The sequence below is a fragment of the Balaenoptera borealis genome (assembly GCF_965194805.1).
Source record: "Balaenoptera borealis genome assembly, chromosome: 12".
NCBI classification, from domain to species: Eukaryota; Metazoa; Chordata; class Mammalia; order Artiodactyla; family Balaenopteridae; genus Balaenoptera; species Balaenoptera borealis.
The window spans coordinates 8,880,940-8,899,459 of NC_138869.1; the positions used below are offsets into that span (position 1 = coordinate 8,880,940).

The 18,520-nt window shown below is 46.4% G+C and overlaps 1 pseudogene across 1 annotated transcript; it reads right to left on the reverse strand.

The window, feature by feature from the left end:
• Positions 1–221: 221 nt before the first annotated feature.
• LOC309608291 (ferritin light chain pseudogene) lies at positions 222–16,012 on the reverse strand (annotated as a pseudogene). Its single transcript has one exon. The product of its transcript is annotated as a ferritin light chain pseudogene (transcript).
• Positions 16,013–18,520: the final 2,508 nt, after the last annotated feature.

The following is an 18,520-nucleotide window of genomic DNA, read 5'->3' on the forward strand; positions in this document are numbered from 1 at the left end:
ACACAGTATCACTTCTGTGATATTCCTGCCTAAATGCATAAGCTGAATTTCATCATGAAGAAATATCTGACAAACCCAGATCAAGGGACATTTTACAAAATAACTGATCCAGACTCTTCAAAAGTGTCAATGTCATACAAAACAAAGACAGACAGAGGAGTTGTTACAGATTAATGGAGGCTAAAGAGATATCATAAATGAATGTAAACATGATCTTGAATTTTCTTTTTTTTTAAATAAATTTATTTATTGATTTATTGATTTATGGCTGCATTGGGTCTTCGTTGTTGCGTGCGGGCTTTCTCTAGTTGTGGTGAGAGGGGGCTACTCTTCGTTGTGGTGCGCGGGCTTCTCATTGCGGTGGCTTCTCTTCTTGTGGAACACTAGGCGCACGGGCTCAGTAGTTGTGGCACACAGGCTCAGTAGTTGTGGCACACGGGCTTAGTTGCTCCGCAGCATGTGGGATCTTCCTGCACCAGGGATTGAACCTGTGTCCCCTGCATTGGCAGGCGGATTCTTAATCACTGCGCCACCAGGGAAGTCCTGATCTTGAATTTTCTTCGGTTACAGAGGACATGACTGGGACAATTGTCAAAATCTGAATAAGGTCTGCAGCTAAAACATTATTACTGTGTCACTATTAAGACACTATTGATGTAGCAATGTTAGTTTTCTGGTTTTGATAATTGTACTGTGGTTATGTAAGAGAATGTCCTTGTTTTTAGTAAACACATACTGAAGGATGTCTCCAACTTGCTTTCAAATTCGGGGGGGGAAATGTACTTACGAGAGAAGAATAAACTAAATATGGTAATATGTTAACATTTGGGAATACAGTGAAAGAGATATAGGATTTTTTTGTCCTATTCTAGCAATTTTTCTATAAGTCTGAAATTATGTCAAAATAAAAAGTTTTAAAAAAATCTGTTTACCATAATAGCTGCTGAGAGCAGAGATTGGCCACGTGAAGGAACTACAGATTTCTGCTACAAACACAAAACAACCCAAAAGAAAATGGATACAAAATTTAATGACACTCCAAATAAGAGGAAATCCAACTGGGCAGTAAACATAGGGAAATGTGCTTGATCTCATTAATTATCAGGAAATACAAATTAAAATGACAATGAGATACCACTACACGTTCACCAGATTGGAAAAATTCATGTCTGCCAATAACAACTGTAGCCCCATGGAGCACTGGGAACGAACATCCGATGTCGGGTGGGAACATTTATTTGTTCAACCACTTCAGAAAATCGTTTGGCATTATCTAGTAAAGTCAGAGGTACACATTCTGTTGCTGGGCAATTTCACTCTGAGACAGCAGCACTGTTCAAAATAGTCCCAACTAGAAACAGCCCAACGTCCATCAACAGGAGAATAAACTGTAGCACAGTCACATAGTGGAATGTTACCCAGCAATGAGAATGAATGCACTCCACCTGTACACAGCAACACAGGTGGAACTTATAATATTGAGTAAAACCATGCGGTTTTATTTATATAAAGTCCCCAGACAAACCCAGAGCTATATTGTTTAGGGTGCATGTACAGGTAATCAAACCATGAAGGAAAGCGAGAAAGGGATTCCCGAAGCATTGGGAGAGGTTTATCTGTAGAGGTTGGAGTGTGATGGGGGAAGGGTGTTTTAATGTGTCCCAGGTGCTGGCAATGCTGTTTCTTTACCTAGGTGGTGGCTACCCGGGGTTTACTTTATAACTGTTTTTCAAGCTGTGAGTATATCTTGTATACTTTTCTGCATATTATATCGCACAATAAAAATGACTGAAATCAAGTATTAAAAACAAAAAATCTTTGTTCTTTGCTCAACTGAAAGTGCTATTACAGGGCATGGACGCAAGAGGGGGCTCTAACTGGTGAGCCTCGGGAAAGCGAGGTTTCCTGGCAACGGAGAAAGACATTGAGCGGGTCGCTTCTTGAGAGTGGGTAAGCAGTGTGTTCTGGCTCCTGTACCTGCCAGGTGGACCCGAGGTCCGCTTCTGGCACATGAAGCGTCTCTGTTGGTTCTGAGAGCGTCCTTGACCTTTCCTGATGAGAAGGGCTCTTCTTCCAAAGGCAAGGGAGGGTCGGCAGAGCCCGGGAGGCTGCGCCCTCGCCTCGCGGAGCTCTTTGCCTGCTAGAGTCAGGTAGTGATATCCGAGGGCCTCGACTGAGGGACCTTCTCCAGAAAACTCCAAACACGTCGTAGTGTTTCCCTCAAAAAGAAAGAAAGAAAGAAAAAAAAAAAAAAAAACAGAACAAAATACCAAACTGAAAAAATTAAGAAGGGGCTTTGCCCACAGCCTTCTAAGGCACCACGTCACAAAAAAAGATGGCTTTTCAAGATTTGGGTTGTGGTTGGAGGTTTTCTGGATTGTTGACAAAGCAGAAAGTTGTTGGGGGTTTTTTTTCAGAACGTTTTAAAATAAATTAGTAGATAGGTACATTTGAAGCCAAGTGGGGGTGGGTGATAGTAACACATACAGGCAGAATATATTGTTAAGAAGAGCTTTCCCATACTTTGTCTCACTTGATTTCACAGTCACTCTGGTATCCCTCCATTTTGTAGATGAAGAAACTGAAGCCCAAAGATGTTAAATGGTGAGAAGTCCAGAACTTTCCTCCCAACCCAGTTTACAAAAGAATAAATATTTAGTAGTTTATTTTTCAAGGGGAGAGGCTGTTAATTGTCTCTAATAACGTAATTAAAATTAAACAGCAGGAAGATAACTTATTTTCTCCATTAAATTAGCAAAACTATTTTAAATCATAATGCCTCACACTGGGGAGGCTGTCTGGAAACTGGCAGTCTTTCTAATACTTAGTTGCAGTGGAAACCAGTGGCCACTCTTTGGAAGAGCAGCCTGGCAACACCTAGCAGGAGCCATAAAAATGTTTCTGCCCTTCGATCCAGCAGCCCCCCTTCTGAGAACCTATCTGAATAACATAATTTGAAATTTGGGAAAAGTGTATGTGCAAATATTGGTGGCAGCATTATTTATGATGGCAAAAAATTGAAAACACAGGGGAAGAGTTAGGTGGCCAAGAGAACAATCATAATTAAGTAACATTAGTGCCTCCATTTTTAAAATGATAATTCTGAAGACTGATGAGCCAGCATGGGAAATGCTGCTATGTAATATTTTTAAAAAAACACAAAAACACAGCTACAAAATGGCCTGGACACTAGTCAAGTTTGTAAATATATAACATCCCATTGGCGTGGGGTAGAAGTAAAGTGGGGGAAAGAAAAGAACATTAGGGAGGTAGGATTGCTTTTTTCTTTTCTTTTTTTTTTTTAATTTATTTTTTATTTTTTATTATTTATTTATTTATTTATTTTTGGCTGCGTTGGGTCTTCGTTGCTGCGCGCGGGCTTTCTCTAGCTGGAGCGAGCGGGGGCTACTCTTCGTTGTGGTACGTGGGCTTCTCACTGCAGTGGCCCTTCTTGTTGCGGAGCCTGGGCTCTAGGCGCGCGGGCCTCAGTGGTTGTGGCACACGGGCTCAGTAACTGTGGCTCCCGAGCTCTAGAGCACAGGCTCAGCAGTTGTGGCACACGGGCCTAGTTGCTCCCGCGGCATGTGGGATCCTCCTGGGCCAGAGCTCGAACCCGTGTCCCCTGCACTGGCAGGCGGATTCCCAACCACTGCGCCACCAGGGAAGCCCTTCTTTTTTTTTTAATTTAATTTATTGACGTATAGTTGATTTACAATGTTGTGTTAGTTTCTGCTGTACAGCAAAGTGATTCAGTTATATATGTATTCTTTTTCATATCTTTTCCATTACTGGAAAAGGATATTGAATATAGTTCGTGTGCTCTCCAGTAGGACCTTGTTGTTTATCCATTCTGTATACAATAGTTTGCATCTGCTAATCCCAACCTCCCAATCCATCCCCCCGCCCCTACCCCAGGGAATGCTTTTTTCCTGTTTTGTTTTTTTCATAACTTTTTTCTCCCCATTCACTTCCACTCAGAGTTTACTTTTTCTTTTCCATTTTTTTTATGGACTATTTTTCTCATATCAGTTGGCAATGTAATGCTTACTTACTCCAGGAAAGTCAGAAAATGGAAGAACCATTGATATACTCCACTCACAAAGAAACAATCTCTAGAAACACTTTAGAGCTGTGGTTCTTAAACTTGTGGTTTTAACCCAGTTTGCTGAGCCCCACGGGGAATTTCTGATTCAGTAGCTGGGAGTGGGGCTCAAGAATTTACTTTTTTAACAAGTTTCCGGGTGATGCTGACGTTGCTGGTCCCCAGATCACACTTCGAGGACCACTGCCTTAGTGTGTAGCCTTATAAAGTCTTTCTATGTGTCACACGTCTAGATGCCTCACCAAAAAACTATGAACATTTAGGTGGTTTTTCCAGGAGCATTCTTGCCGCTAAATCTTTGGTGCATCCTTAATTATTAATTACCTGATTAATTAAGATTGTCATCATTATGAATTCATTATCTTAATTATTAAAATTATTAGAATTGTTTCCAAATCCAGAAGTGGAATCATTGGGTCAAAAGACCTGTGTGTTTTTCATGGTTTTAATATACATTGTCAAACTGCCACCATAGAATCTAATGTTTGCCATGTGCTGTGCAAATGTGCCATTTCATTTAATCTCTAAAATTCATTAATTCATTCAGCATATATTCATTGAATGCTATTTTGTGCCAGGTATTTTAGGGACTCAAAGATGAACAAGACACAGCAATCCTATGAGGTAGAGACTATTACTATTCCCATTGTATAGATGAGGAAACTGAGACCCATGAGATGACTCACCTATGAAGACACAGAGGGTAGTCGTACCTTGGGGCTGCTTCATCATTTGCACAAAAGAGTCACTGTTGGCTCTAGGCAGCCTCATGCTGCCTTGTTCCTCATGGAAGGGAATATTTTAATTTGGGGTGGCAACTCTTTTTCTTTTTCTTTTTTTTTTCTTTCCATCATGCCCTGGAAAAATCAAATGAGGAAACATCCTGGCATACAGCTTAGGAAATAAAGCTCATCCAACAGCTGCCAGGAATAAAAGCTAACAAAACTTTCTCAACTGAGTTTGATTTTCTACTCTTAAGAAATTAGGTAGAATTTGCCCCCTCTGATTCCAAAATTAGACTTGTTAGGAAAACTAACAAAAAGCATGATGGATGTGTGTGGACATGTAGCAATTCAGTGAGATCTTGTTTTTCACTTTCCTAAATGAACTCTATTTACAGCTGTTGATTGGGTAGCTTAGTGGTTAAGTGCAAATGCTTTGGTTTGACAAAGCAGAAAGTTTTATAATTAAACTATTTTTTTTTTAACTCTTTAAGCTTCAGGTTCCTCATGTGCCAAATGCGTCTAAGAATACTTTCTTCAGAGATCTCTATGTAAGAGCCAAAGGATTCAGGGGTAGTGGTCACCATCTGTCCCCCTTTTAATTCATGAATCTGACCCAGGCAAAAACCAGGTGTTTCCTGGAGGCTGACACTGAACTACTGCAAACCCAACCACATAGTAGCCCCAACTGCAGTTGCTGTGTTGGATGTGGTAGCTTTGCTAAACATTAACATAGCTCCAAGTTCATGGTATCCAACCATAGATCTGGCTTATACATTCTTTTACATCCCTAACAGGAAAAAGGACCAGAAACTGTTCACTTTTATGTGGGGCAGACAACAGTACACATTTACTATCCAGCTCAGCCTATGTTAACTCTCCTGCCCTCTGTCCTAATACAGTCAGAAGGGACTGGACCATCTGAACATGCTGCAAAACAGCACATTGTTCCACTCTATTGGTGAAATAGCGTGAAGAGGACTCGAAGAACAAGACATGGTTCCAGAGGGTAGTAGATAAACCGTACAAGAAGTCAAGGACTCTAGAAGATGGTCAGTTAACACTTCTAAGTTTCAGGGGCTCATCACATCAATAGTTTGGGGGGTTCAGTGGTCTGGAGCATGCTGGGACAACCCCTCCAAAGTAAAGGACATCTGACTGCATCTTGTACCTCCCACCATCCAGAAGGAAGCACAGCGTGCTGGTAGACCTCTGCAGGCTGGGGTCGGCGTACCTGATACTTGGGAATTTTTTTTTTTTTAAATTTTATTTATTTTTGTCTGCATTGGGTCTTCATTGCGGTGCGCGCGCTTCTCATTGCGGTGGCTTCTCTTGCTGCAGACCACAGGCTCTAGGCGCGCAGGCTCAGTAGTTGTGGCACACAGGCCTAGTAGTTCTGCAGCATGTGGGATCTTCCCAGACCAGGGATCGAACCCGCATCCCCTGCATCGGCAGGCGGATTCTTAACCACTGCACCACCAGGGAAGTCCTGATACTTGGAAATTTTGATCCAACCTATTTTCTGAGTGACGTGGAAGGCCGCCATCTTTGAGCAGGTCCCGGGCAGAAAAGAGCTCTGCAGAAGAGCCAGTCTGTCCTGCAAGCAGTTCTGCCTCTTGGGCCATAGAACCTGGGAGAACCTATGGTATTAGAGGGAAAAGACGCCACATTTTTATGGCAAGCCCCGATGGGAACATCACAACCCAGATCCCTAGAGTTCTGGAGCAAGGCCATTCACTCTGCAGCAGAGAATTATCACCATTTGAGAAAGTCCTCCTGGGGTGGGCCCTGGCAGAGACGGAGCACCTGACCATGGAACATGAAGGGACCCTGCAGCCCCAACAGCCCCTCACAAGCTGGGATCTGTCAGACCTACCATGTCATGAGGTCAGGTGGGTGTGACAACAATCCAAAGTCAGATGGCACATCTTGGATGGGGCACAAGTAGGGCAGAGTGTACAAGTAAGCTGCACAGGCAGATGGCCGAGACCCCCATGTCATCCACCAGCACTGCACCAACACATCCCCTTCATCTCACACCTGTGGCTGCATGGGACCGCCATGGCCACCTGATAAGGAGGGAAAGGGCCAAGCTTAATCCGCAGATGGATCTGTTTGGTATGTGGGTAGAAGCTGAAAATGGAGGATGGCCACACTGCAGCCTCATTCCGAAGTGACCCTGAAAGACAATAAATAAGGTGGAATCTTCCCAATGGGCAGGGCTTTGGGCAGTGTATGTGGGCATCCACTCCGTGGACAAGAGAAGTGGTCTGAGGTCAGAATAAATACAGACTTCATGGGCAGTGGGGGAAAGAAGGAAGGATAAATATTAGAAGACTGGGGACAATGAGGTCTGGGAAAGAGGGGTGTGTGTGAACCCACAGGGATGGACACAAAGTGTGAAGGTCTTTGCACCACATGTTGGTGTCCATGGAAAGCATTCATCATTGAAGAGGTACTAATCAACCAAGCAGAAAGAGTGATTCAGTTAGGTCAGCAGGCAGCTTCTGTCACTGGCCGCCCCAGCTCTGGCACAATAGCCGCATGAATGGAGGTTATGTGGCAGGGGTAGAGGCTCTGCATTCACTAAGAACGATCTGGCTACTGCCACTGGTGAATGTCCACTTTTCCAGCAACAAAGATTAACTTGGAGCTGCCAACATGGCACCACCCTTCAAGGAACCCACCAGTCACTTGGTAGCATGCTGATTACATTGGACATCTTCTACCAAGAAGCAATTTGTCTTGGGTGGGACTGACACATATTTTGGGTATGGGGTTACCTTTCCTGGTTACACGTTCTCGACCAATCTAAAGATTTGCAGAGTGTTTGATCCACTGCCATTTGGTCTCAGAAAACATCACATTGGACCAAGGGACTCACTTTACATCAAAGAAGGTGCAGCAGTAGACGTATGACCATGGGACCCACTGGACTTATCACACACCACATTGCCCAGGAACTGCTGGTTTGGGGGAGGCTTTGGACTTATGAGGAATTTGGGGCTAAAACGTACATCCAAGCTGGTCAAACCGGGCCCCCAAAAGATAACAGGTTTGGGGTCTCTCCCCAGCCCAGAAGTATTATCTCATTTCTACCCCACAGACCTGTAAGAAGGAGGTACTTTAGTTCTTAATACTCTCTGACTTGAATCCTTTCTCTCTTCCACACATGCAATAAATTCTTCCTGAAAGCTAATGTACCACCAGGCTCCCTTGAGGACCATTGGCCAAAAGCTGCTTCCCACAGACCTCCCTGGCTTGCCTGGAGGCTTTCTTGGTCAATACCCGGCAAGACTTCCAGCCCTGTTGGGCCAAAGGCTCTGTCATTCCTTCCCCTTCCAAACATCTGACCAGACCAAGAGGCTAGCTTTCTAGAGTCACATCCTGGTAGGAGGTAGGCTCACATTCAATTTCTCTTCTTCTCCCAGGAGGATTTTAGCTCTTTTCAATCCAGCCGTCTCTAGAAAACTCTATTCTGTGCCCCAAAGGCATGATCAGCAGAATACTGAGGAATGATAAGATTCCTCAGTAACAACCACTTTCCTCTCGTCTCCTAACTGGATCTGGCTTTCCCGAGAGGTGGTGATGATGTTATTTTGGAGGGGCCGGCTGCACTCAGGCCGCCTTAGAGTGCGCTGTGTGGCCCCTGGCCTCTGGCTGAACTGACTGGTCCTCTGTGAAGACCATGTTCTCACAGGCAATAGGGGTGAGGGAAGCAGTCAGGAACCTGAAAACCTGCCCTTCCCCTTCATAACCCCTTTCCCACCCCCCCACCCTGTTCTGTGGATGCTGTTGTGAAGTTTGTATATTAAAGAATTGTTGGGCTTCCCTGGTGGCAGTGTTTAAGAATCCGCCTGCCAATGTAGGGGACACAGGTTTGAGCTCTGGTTCGGGAAGATCTCACATGCCATGGAGCAACTAAGCCCGTGCGCCACAACTACTGAGCCTGCGCTCTAGAGCCCGTGAGCCACAACTACTGAAGCCCGCGGGCCTAGAACCCGTGCTCCACAACAAGAGAAGCCACCACAATGAGAAGGCCGCACACCATAGTGAAGAGTAGCCCTTGCTCACCGCAACTAGAGAAAGCCCGTGCGCAGCAACAAAGACCCAACACGGCCAAAAATAAATAAATAAATAAATTTATTAAAAAAAGAGAATTATATTAAAAATGTTTGATAGGTCTAAAAAGGAAACACTTTAGCTAGAAAACAGAGATGCAACTGAGGCACCAACTTGTGAAAAGATACTCTGTGTGGATGGGGCATCCTCTTCCACGATTCACCTTAAACCAAAACCGTGAATGGGTGCTGCCTACAGTACACAGAAGAAGCAGACCTAGGGATCAGCAGGTAGAAGTAAGAGTTACTCCTTTCCTCGTACTCCGAATGAGCCACTGGGAGAATCTGGGCTTCCCATCCTCACAGCTCTAGGCTCTGTAGGTCTTGAGGTCTGGGTTCCCAGCAGGGGGATGCTTCCACCAGGATACACAAGAATCCCACTAAACTTTCAGCTGTAGCGGCTACCTGATTGCTTCAGGCTCCTTGTGCCAAGAGACCAGCAAGCAAGAAGAGGAGTCACCCTCCTGGCAGGTGAATTGACTGTGACATCAGCAGGAGACAGGGCTGCTGTTACACAACAGGACAGAGACAAATACATTCGACACTCCAGGTGACCCTCTTGAGTGTTTCTTGGTTCTTCTTTGACCAATTTTGATGGTAAATAGACAGATGCAGCAGCCATAACTAAGATGAGCATGGTGACCAGGGTCTCACACATCTCAGGGATGAAGGTCTGGGCTGTCTGGCCAGGTAAGCCACCTTGACCAGCAGAGGAGCCAGCTGATGGTTAGGGGGTCTAGAACGGGTAGTAAGGAGGGAGATAATGACTATACCAGCTGGAGTGTGAGAGCTGTAGCTAATTCCACTAACTGTAAGTTTCCCCAGAAAAAGAGATGGCTCAGAATCCTGGAGATGTTCTCAGATGGTGTTAACTTATGAAGCAGGAGATCCAGATGGTATGGAACTGTAGTGAATGCTGTGGTGTGCATCCTGACCTCCCACGGGACCGAGGCACCAGCCATCAGGGGTCTTGCCCTTTAACGGATAGGACTGTCGTTTTTTTTTTTAATTAAAAAAATATTTATTTATTTGTTTGTTTGTTTTGGCTGCTCTGGGTCTTAGTTGCGGCACATGGGATCTTCACTGCAGCATGCGGGCTCTTAGTTGCGGCATGTGGGATCTAGTTCCCCAAGCAGGGATTGAACCTGGGCCCTCTGCATTGGGAGTTCGGAGTCTTATGAATGGGGCTGCCTTGTCTACATTTAGGACCCCTGCTTGGGGGCAGCCCCAGCCAATGAGTAGCCTAATCAGGGGTACAAGGGCCTGACCCCCCACCATCAATTCAGGACAGTTCGGAAGGTCTAGCCCACTCCCTTGCAGGTGGTGTTCCTGAGAGCCCTCTCCAGTAAAGCTCCTGCGTGCAAACCTCCCTTCTCAGAGTCTGTTTCCCAGGGAACCTGGCCCAACACACTATGCACATCCTCAGCCATACCAGTTAATATCAAACTGTCGTCAAGATGGTTGTACCAACTTACATTCCTACCAACAACGCCTGAGAGTTCCATTTGCTCAACATCCTTGCCAGATCCTGGTATTGTTAGGCTTTTTATTTATAGCCAGTCCGGTGGGTGTGAAATGGAATTTCATTGTGGTTTGAATTTACATTTCCCTGATGACTAAGGAGGTTGAGCACCTTTTCATGGGTTTACCGGCCATTTGGATTTTCACTTTTTGGGAGCAGCCCCAGCTCCTTTGCCAGTTCTGGTTTCACAGACCCCCTCATTTAGCGCTACCTACTAAGGGAGGGAGTGCAGGATTAAGCCCAAGGAGGACTTAAATGGCTTTCCTGAAGGCCAGCAATCTCAATGGATCCTTCATCCTCCTCTGACTTGACGTCTGAGCGGTGTGAGATTTGCTGGACCATTCCCTCCTCCCATCACCTTCTGCTCTTGCCTTCCCTGACAGTGAACAAACCTGGCGTTCTCTGCCTCTCTGGCTGCCCGCTCTCTGTCCCCTCTGCAGGCTCGACCTCCTGCAAAGGCTTAACTATGAATTGTTGGGGCTCCTCAGGGAGTAGTCCTTGGCCCTGTTTTCATCTTACTCTGACCTTCTCTCTCTTTTCCAAATCCCCTCTCCACCCTTCTCCACTCTGCTCTCTGTTTTTGGTTTTTTTTGGCCGCGCCACGAGGCATGTGGGATCTCAGTTCCCCGACCAGGGATCAAACCTGCACCTCTCCATTATAAGTGCGGAGTCTTAACCACTGGACTGCCAGGGAGGTCCCCTCCACTTGGCTCTCTGCCTCAGGAAGCCGATTATATGGATACCTTGAGTGGGCTTGCTTGTTCTTTAATATTGGATTGGGTTTTAGTTATTGCTGCATAGCAAGTTATGTCACAATTTAGAGGCTTAAAAATGCCACCATTTTATTATCTCTCATGATTCTGTGGGTTGACTGGGGTCATCTGGGGTCAGTTCTGCTCCACCTGACGTCACATGGGGTAGTCCACTGGGGACTCAACTGGAACATCCAAGATGGCGCTCTCATGTCTAGCAGCTTGGTGGGGATGGCTAGAAGTCTGGCCTCAGCAGGACTGGGAAGCCTGAAACTCTGTCTCTTTCCAAGGAATTTCAGGGCCTCCCCATCTCCCTAAGGCCTTTCCCTCCCACAGTCCTTCTGGTACAAGGGAGCCAGACTTATATAGCAGCTCAGGGTTCCTCAAACTGCAAAAGCTGTAACTGCCAGGTCCCCTTAATTCATGGGCCCCTAGTTGGCACTGCATCACTCTGCTGCCTCTGTTGGTTAAATAGGTCACTGGACCAGGCCAAATATAGCATGGGAAGGGACTGCACAAAGGCATGAACACCGGGAAGCATGATTCCTTCGGGACCATCTTTGGAGACTAGCCACCACAGTCTCCTGTCTCGTCCCCAAGCTCCCTCTCTTGTGCAGAATGAATGTTTTCCCCCACTTTCTGTAACCCCCAAACTCTTATCCTATTTCAGCCTCAAGGGCAGGCCAGAAGTCTGGTTTCTCATCCAATTGTTGATGAGGCACTTGGGCAAGGCTCCTCTTGATCTGAAGACCTGTGGACTAGAGAGAAGTGATCTGCCCCCACGTACCCAACATATAAAGATGAGACAGGAACTGCAGCACCACAATGTACACTCCCATTCAAAAGGGAAGACAGAGCAGTCACAGGTCCATCACAATTCTGAAATTCTTCTGGGTACAATTCTCCATGCTCCATGCTAGGGAATGTAGGTTGATTGGGGCCCCGGTCTGCTCCCTGGGAATGGTTCTATTTGGCTCTTGGCTCCACCCTCTGAGTCATCCTTGTTTTATTTAAGAAACGGTTCATATTTGCCTGATTCCTGTCCTTAGGCAGTTGAGAGTCACGGAGGCTACATTTTGTTTTATAATGTCTCTGTTCCTTTCTTTTTAAATTTTTCTTTTTTACCTTTTGACACCCTTCACCCATAAAAGTACATATAATGTGTGTATGTATGTATACGTACCTTTTATGGTTTTTTTAAAAAAATTAATTAATTAATTTATTTTTGGCTGCGTTGGGTTTTTTTGTTGCTGAGCGTGGGCTTTCTCTAGCTGTGGCGAGCGGGGGCTGCTCTTCGTTGCAGTGCGAGGGCTTCTCATCGCGGTGGCTTCTCTTGTTGCGGAGCACGGGCTCTAGGCGTGCGGGATTCAGTAGTTGTGGCTCGCACGCTCTAGAGTGCAGGCTCAGTAGTTGTGGCACGCGGGCTTAGGTGCTCCGCGGCACGTGGGATCTTCCCGGACCAGGGCTCGAACCTGTGTCCCCTGTATTGGCAGGCGGATTCTTAACCACTGCGCCACCAGGGAAGTCCCTGTATTTTTATTTTACATATACACACACATACAGTTGGCCCTCCATATGCACATGTTCTGCATCTGCAGATTCAACCATCCACAAACCGAAAATATTTGGGAAAAAAATTCCAGGACGTTCCAAAAAGCAAAACTTGAATTTGCTGCACTCCAACAATTGTTTTTTTTCCTGCAAAAAGCTTTATTGTTTCCATTTGGTCTGCGGTCTGGGAGAGGGCTCCAGGCTGGTTAAAAAGCTGCCTAGTGACAGCAGGCAGAAGCCCTGGCACCAGGGGGTTGTCAGAGGGGTCGTCAAAGGCCGCTGGGCTCCGGAGGCTCCTAGTCGTTGAGGAGGGTGATCCTTTCAAAGAGATACTCGTCCAGCCCAACCTGGGAGCCGGCCAGCCTGCAGAGGTTAGTCAGGTGGTCGCCCTTCTTCCTGATGAGTCTCACCTCCTCATCCAGGAAGTGGCTCTCCAGGAAGTCACAGAGATGGGGTCTGCGTGGGCAGAACTCAGAGCATGCAGATCCAAGAGGGCTCGGTTCAGGTTCTTCTCCAGGACTGTGGCGACTTCCACAGTGTTCAGGTTTTACCCCACTCATCTTGGGACGGCTTCTGCGTGTCCTGGAAGCGTGTACGGCAGCCACGCCGGTTTTGCATCTGCAAGAGACCCTCTGCAGCCTCGCGTTTCTCCCACCCCAACTTGCCCAAGAAGTGGTCCACGCCCTCCAGAGCCACGTGGTCTCTGTGGAACTAGAAGCCCAAAGAGAGCTGGGTGTGGGAGGCGCGCAGGCGCGCGTTGACCGGGTGGTCGATGGCGGCCTCCACCGCAGGGAAATAATCCTGAGGAACGTGGGAGCTCTGCTGATCCTCAACAAGGAGAGAAACTCCGAATATGGCGTTGGTTGTTCCCTGAAGCCGAGGCTGGCTGAGAGGTTGGTGCCTAAGGTTGTGGCTGGGAAAAAAGTTGGAGGGTGGTTGGAGGCTGGAAGAAGGGGTATCCCTGGCGGTGTTCTGTCCAAACACTGTAGAAGCTACAGACAGATTCCCAGGACTGCCGGTGCACTGCCCCTCCAACAAGCATTTACACAGCATTTACGTTGTATTTACAGCTATTTATATAGCATTTACATTTTATTAGGTATCATAAGTAATCCAGAGAGGATTTAAAGTATACGGGAGGATGTGCCTAGGTTATATACAAATAGTAGGCCAACGCGTATGTAAGGGGCTTGAGTATCTGTGGATTTTGGTATCCACGGGGGTCCTAGAATGAATCCCCCATGGATACTTAGGTACAACTATATACATATAATACCTCTGTTCCTCTCAGTCCAGATTAGTAAAATGCAAGCTTTTGTGCATTTCCCATGTATCAAATGACCTGCTCCATTAGGCAAAAGCCACACTTAACATTTCTTTCTGAAACAGACCCTTTGGGCCACATGCAAGCGCTAAGGGGACACGCCTTCAGAGATTCTTAGAAGCCTGTGGTCTAGCTGAGAGGCTCTACCTACGCTGTACCCTGAAATGCATCTGAGGTCTCAAGAAAGTCTCTTGTATCTGCATCCTTGATCTCATCTTGACCCGAAGGCCACATTTCACGGGAAGCACCCTGTATTTGATCTTTGCCACCAGGTTCCTTCCCTCCCCCAGGTTCTTATTTCCTTTGAGACTCTTTATTGGGCTGTAGATGTTGGGAATGAGAAACGGTCTTATTTTCCAACCTAACAAGCTTGAGGCAAGAAGCATTTCCCATAGATTCCTCTGGAATACGGAACAGCTCTTTCTTTAGCTCATCCTCTGTCCATCCCTCAGCTGAAGTGAACCAGTTGATTCTTTCAACATTCTGCCTTGAAATCTCCTCAGCCAAAGCAACAAGGCTATGAACTGTACTTTCTGTTTTCCACGTTATTACAGGGAACAGTTTTACTAAATTTTTCTGTCAGTACGTAAGTCGTGTCCCCTTTGGTCAGGCTCCCGTAACAATTTCTCACATTCTTCCACATTCCAATAACAATCTCTTCAAGGCCCCCTAGCCTCTGCCCATTGCCCTGTTCCTAAGCCAATGGCCCATGTTTTCAGTGCTGTTTATTGGAGCCCCCGCTTAGATAGCAATTCCTGTATGGGCTGTCTATGGCTGAATAGCAATCACTCCAAAGTCTAAAACAGCGACAGTTTATGATCTCCCAGTTCTGTGGATTGACCGGCTCAGCTCCACATGATGCTGGCTGGGGCGGTGGTCCTCCAGAGCCTCCTGCAAGGCAGCTCACTCATGTGGCTGCACCTTGGTGGGGACAGCTCGGAACCTGGGCTCAGCTGGGGCCCTAGGACACTGGGCCTCTCTTCGGTCATTCCTTGACTTTCCATGCGATCTCTCCTGGTGGTCTCTTCAACAGGGCAGACAATCCAGACAAGTTTCATAAACACTGTCCTGGCTGTGCCCACTCCTCATCTGCCCCTGTTCCCGCCAGAAGGCTCCGACTCTACATCCTTCTGACAGAGCAGCTGTCTTGTATGAGCCACCATTGACTGACCACTTGGGATTCGTCTGTTCTCTCCTGGGCTGAGCCCTGTACTTGGGACTTGACATGTATTTTTTCTCTTAATCCTCAAGGCCGTCCCTGTTAGAGATTGCTTCTTCATTTCATGAAGCTGAGAAATGTTGAGTGACTTGCCCAAGGTCATGGGACTAGACAGGGGCAGAGCTAGACTGGAATCCAGGTCCACCTGACTCCACAGTCTGTGCCCTCTTCAGTCCACTGTGAAGACATCCAGGGTCAATCAGTGAACCCCAGAACAAGGTCACCATTGGCTGAGGAGCTTCTGGACTTTTTAGGTATAACGTACGTACACATGGTGAAGTTCACGAAGCACATGAATCTTCCATGTATAACCCAGTGATCTTTACAGATGTGCACCCCCAATCAACAAATACCCAGATCAAGATGTATAACACCTCCAGCTCCCTAACAAGCTCCCTCGTGCCTCTTCCCAGTCTATGCTCCTCTGACTTCTATCATCATCATCCATTAGTTCTGCATATTCTTGAACTTCATAGGAATGAAATCATAGCAGATGGGCTCTTTTGTCTGGCTTCTTAATGCTCAACATCATATCAGTGAGATTCATTTTTGTCTGGCAGGTAGCGGTAGGTAGTCCCTTTGTCGTGCTGTGTGGTATCCATCGTATGAATACAGCACAGTTTATTTATCTGTTCTCCTCGGCATGGACATTCGGGTTGCATTCAGTTTGAGGCTATTATGAACAAAGCTGCTAGGAACATTCTTTTTTTTTTTAAATAAATTTATTTATTTATTTATTTATTTATTTTTGGCTGTGTTGGGTCTTCGTTTCTGTGCAAGGGCTTTCTCTAGTTGTGGCAAGCGGGGGCCACTCTTCATCGCGGTGCGCGGGCCTCTCACTATCGCGGCCTCTCTTGTTGCGGAGCACAGGCTCCAGACGCGCAGGCTCAGTAATTGTGGCTCACGGGCCCAGTTGCTCCACAGCATGTGGGATCCTCCCAGACCAGGGCTTGAACCCGTGTCCCCTGCATCGGCAGGCAGACTCTCAACCACTGCGCCACCAGGGAAGCCCTCCCTAGGAACATTCTTGTACGTGTCCTTGGATGGACTTAAGCACTCGTTTGTCTTGGGAATGTGCGCAGGAGTAGAACTGCTATATGATATGGTAGGTGTAAGTTTAGCCTTACTAGAAACTTCCAGTTTTCAACAGTGTCTGCTCTATTTTACTTTCCCACCAGCTATGGATGAGAGCTCCTGTTAGCAGATTGAGAGAGAATTCACGTACCCTAAAATCCCCTCTTTTAAAGTGTATAATTCGGTAGTTTTAGGATACTCACAGTTGTACAACCATGACACTGATTCCAGAACATTTCATCACCCCCAAAAAAACCCCATGTTCATTAGCAATCTCTCCCATTCCTCCCTTCTCCCCTCCCCACCCTAGCCCCTGGCAACCACTAATCTACTTTTTTGTCTCTATTTGCCTATTCTGGACATTTATGTAAATGGAACCTTACAGTATGTGGCCTTCTGTGTCAGGCTTCTCTCACTTAGCATAATGTTTTCAAGGTTCATCCATGTTGTGGCATGTATCAGTACTTTTTATTGCCAAATAATATTCTATTATACAGTGATACCACATTTTATCCATTCATCAGTTGATGGATATTTGACTTGTTTCTGCCTTTTGGCTATTATAAACAATGCTGCTATGAACATTATCTTGGGTAGGCACCGAGGAGTGGGATTGCTGGGTCTACCTGGGTTTTATAGGATTCAGAGGAGAGACTCCCTGGTGAAGGAATTTCCAGCATGAAAATAGTCCACCTGTACAGGTGGGCCTCATCTTCTACTCCGCAGCAGACCATTCTCAGCTGGGAGGCATCCAGAATCTCTTCATGATCAATGGCAAAGTTAAAATCTAGATATCTTGGAGGTAGCGTGTAGAACATCCTCCCGGGGTTATAAAAGAAGACAGACCTGAAGTCACAGTTCACCATTTCCTAGTTGTGTGAACTTGGGTGAGATACTTCTCTCAGCCTCAGTGTTCTTATCTGCATAATGGACACAAATAACTCCTATTTCACAGGTAGCTCGGCTTCTGGTACTTGGGTGCTGACCAGCATGAGAGGCATGGACCCAGTAAGGGCGAGTCCTTTCCCCCTTTTCCTTCCTTCAGTCAGCTCTTCATGTTCCTGAAAAATGTGCTACTCAGAGCAAAAAAATAACTTTAGGCAGGAACAGTGGCTCTCGACCCTGGCTGTGCATTCAAAGCACATGGGGAGTCTTTTTTAACGTATCAGTGACCAGACCTACCCACAGAGGTTCTGATTTAATTCATCTGGGTTAGTGAGCGGGCATTTGTTTTTCTTCAAAACTCCCCAGGTGATTCTAAGGAACATCCAGGGCTGAGAACTACTATACGAAAGGAATTACCTGTGTTTGAGAGGCTGGGAATAGGGATATGGTGACCAGCCATCCCAGTTTGCCAAGAACTGCCCCCCAGTTTTAACGCTGAAAATCCTGCATCCCAAGAAACTCCCTCAGTCCTGGGTAAACTGGGCTACCCGTCAAGGAAATGATGCACAAATGTTGATTTGTGGTACTTATATTTAGGATTTTCTTTCAAGTGTCAGGTTTGAAGCCAAAGTACTTTTGAACTTAGGGAATCAAGAGCAGAAAGCTGCCAACTGTACCCCAGCACAGAGTTTGAAATGCACGGGAGACGGAGGACTTGGGGGGGAAGGGGTTAGTTAGGGCAGCACCTCTCAAACCTTGGTGTGCGTGAGACTCATTGCAGTGTCCTGTAAAATGCAGCTTCTGACCAGCAGATCTGGGGTGGGCCCGATACTGCCTGTTTCTAACAAGCTCCCAGGTGATTCCCATGCTGCTGTCAGGGACCATGCGTGGAGGAGCGAGAGTCTAGGGAGATGTAACTTCTCTCTTACAACGAACGTAACCTTGAGGGAATTCCTTCTTCTTTCAGACCTTTTGATCTATCAGCTATAAAATGGGGATAGTAATACCCACATCACAGGTAACAGCCAGGAGGTTTCACAATAATTTAGAAGTGTGTTGTTGGGAAGAGTCAGTGTGCCTGGCGTGCAGTGGGGGCTGACTGGATGTAAGTCCTCTTTGCATCCTCATCTCCACCCAGCTTTAGCCTCTCGTGCTTGCAGGGCTCTGACTAACCGTTTCTTAACGGTTAGCAGAGTCCTTCACGGAGAGTGGGCACCTCAAGAACGGTTGCTGACGTGTTCAGAGAGA